This window comes from Microcebus murinus, chromosome 8, assembly GCF_040939455.1.
Source record: "Microcebus murinus isolate Inina chromosome 8, M.murinus_Inina_mat1.0, whole genome shotgun sequence".
NCBI lineage: Eukaryota > Metazoa > Chordata > Mammalia > Primates > Cheirogaleidae > Microcebus > Microcebus murinus.
Window position 1 is genome coordinate 39,182,015 of NC_134111.1, and position 2,566 is coordinate 39,184,580.

Consider the following 2,566-nt stretch of genomic DNA (forward strand, 5'->3'; position numbering starts at 1 on the left):
AGCAGCAGGCACAGACTAAACAAATGCCCAGGCCTATAGCACCATTCTGGGCTCACCCCAAACCTACACTCCATTCATTTAAGGATGAGGTGCCTATGCAGTACACACACCTCAAAAATCATGCATTGTACCAATAAAAAGTTATGTCTAACATCTCTTATGCTAATTAATAAATTCTCTAGTGTCGATTCAGAAAGGAATAGTTGAAGAAGCTGTCATAGCCATAGATTCTAAGTCCAAAGTCCTGATTAGGGCCCTTAAATGCTAACAAACTGCCCCCTGGAGTGTGTATTCCCCATTAGACTGCTTCAAATGTTAATTAACAACTCCTAGAGTGAATGTTAAAACTAACTTTTAAAGCACACACATATATCTTGCTATCTAGGCTGAAGTATTTAAATTATGGCAATAATTGTCTAATGTCAGTAAAACTCTCAAACCACAACTTGATTTTTTTCTTTTTTTAGGTGACAGCCTACCTATTGACTCTGATCTTTAAACACATTCATAGGTTCCTCATTAAAAGCGAATAATTAAAATAACATCAGCTGATACAGTGCTCTGTTTGCAAGGAACCTTTACAGCTCTTGATTTTATAATCCGTGAAAAATGTGTTTTCAGACGTGTGGGTGGGTTGGAAGTGATTCTACATGTGACTCAGGCACAGCAGAGGTGACACTTAACTAGAGCGCTTTAATACAGGATTATCAGTGGGAAACGGTCCTCAAAGAAACAGATTTTTGATGAAGCAAGTGGAATGCTACAATTTAAATATCAATGTATTAACAAGGTAATCTTTTTAATTTTTGCTAGCTGTAGAAAACAAATCTTTGGTTTATGGTACAAAAGCTGTGTAGCCAATGCTAAACTCGAGTTCACAGGCTTGTTTATTTAGGACACACCTCACCCCCTTTGCTTTTGAAATTGAACTAAAAGTAGGTCACAGTAGGCAAAATATTAGAAGAAAATATAGATACTTATTTTTAGCATCCTTGATGGTACATAAGTTTGGCTCTAGTTAATTGCAAGGAGAGTAGCAAGAGGGCACGGATTTTTTTGCAGGGCGAGGTAGAAAAGGCAGAAGGGGAGAGAGATGCTGAAGGGTTGTCAAAGACAGGCTCTGTCTGGTTTGAAGTGGATGGTGTTCCCTCAAAATCTTAACCCAAATTTTTTTATTTTGTTTTTTGTTATTGTATCGTTAAGGGAAATGAAGAAACTCTATTATTATTGAGGAGTAGCAATTCACTGTGGTGTAAGCATGACACTGTTGAACTGCTCCCAGCTTCCTTTCATGGAGTCCCTGCTTTGTTCTGGGCAGTGGGCTCCCTTGATCTCTAAATGATGTCTCCTATAGTTTTCCAGTCCCATTTCTAATGTTCAGACTCGTTCATTTTTAAACTTCAAACGCAAAAACAGAACGTCGATGTCAGAAGATTCAGAGCTGTCTCCTTCCCCTGCCCCACCATCCCAGCACAAGGCAGGCCAGCGGGAGTGGGGCTGGGGGGTGTGTCTGCTCTCACGTGCCCTCTTCTCCTCCTTTCTCAGAGAGGAACAGCCCGGGTTTGGAAGACGCAATGAGAGGCAGAGGCTCTTCATTGGCTCCTTTAAGGAGCCAATGGGTTCTCCCACTGAGATTGCTGTTGCATCTCTACCTCTCACAGACTTTCTTCCTCCTCTGTAGCTGCCCCTGTGGCTGCTCCCTGGCTCCCTAGGGTCACATGTCCTGGCACAGTCCCCTGACATGGGACTGCTGCTCAGGCCCAGCTTCTTCCCCTCTCCCTTGGGCCAGGCTGCCTGCCTTCCCAAGTGACCTCTCATCCAACACTCTCTTGGATGTGCTACGGGCAGGATGGCTCAAGCCATGCTACTCTGCCTCCTTCACTTACAGGAAACCCTAACCTTGCAGTGCAAATGGTGGAAATACAGTCTGGAGCCTCATTAAGAATGAATTAGAGCACTTTGTAGGAGTCAAGGGAAACAACAGAAAGCAATCTATCATTAACTCAAAAGGAATGCACCATTCCTGAAAACACTGCAATTCTATGCTGAGGCATGGAGTGGATAGAGCAAGCTCCCAATCCATCTCCCAGTATTAATACTGTAAATATTAATTGAGTGCCCTGTACACAGATAAGAAACACATTAACTGATGCTTTAACTGATAAGAACAGATAATAACTATATTTGTTTTTAGCCAATAGGTAGAGGATTCTACTTAAGCCACACCCTTCCCATTTCACATTTGAGTTGGAGGCTGAGCCCTCCTCAGGGCCCTATACCTCTCCCATGCTCTCAATTTTCTCTGATGTTTTCCTGACCCAATAGTACACTCCCAAGAAAATATCTTTCTCCCTGAAAATAATCAATTTCAACATCTTCTTCCTGAGGCCTGACCCCCACACCTCCTTTGTGTACGCACACCCACTAAACATCACTGGTCAGCCCCATCCTCCAGCCCCTGTATTTTCTGTACCTCTTTGAAAGTCAAAGGACAACTCTGGGACTCAAGAAACTTTTTTTTTTTTTTTTTTTTTTTTTGAGACAGAGTCTCACTTTGTTGCCCAGA

General features: G+C 42.4%; 1 pseudogene; it reads right to left on the minus strand.

Annotated features, from left to right (window-relative positions):
* Nucleotides 1-2,007: 2,007 nt before the first annotated feature.
* On the minus strand, nt 2,008-2,211 carry LOC142872780 (uncharacterized; annotated as a pseudogene).
* Between the last annotated feature and the right edge of the window lie 355 nt (nt 2,212-2,566).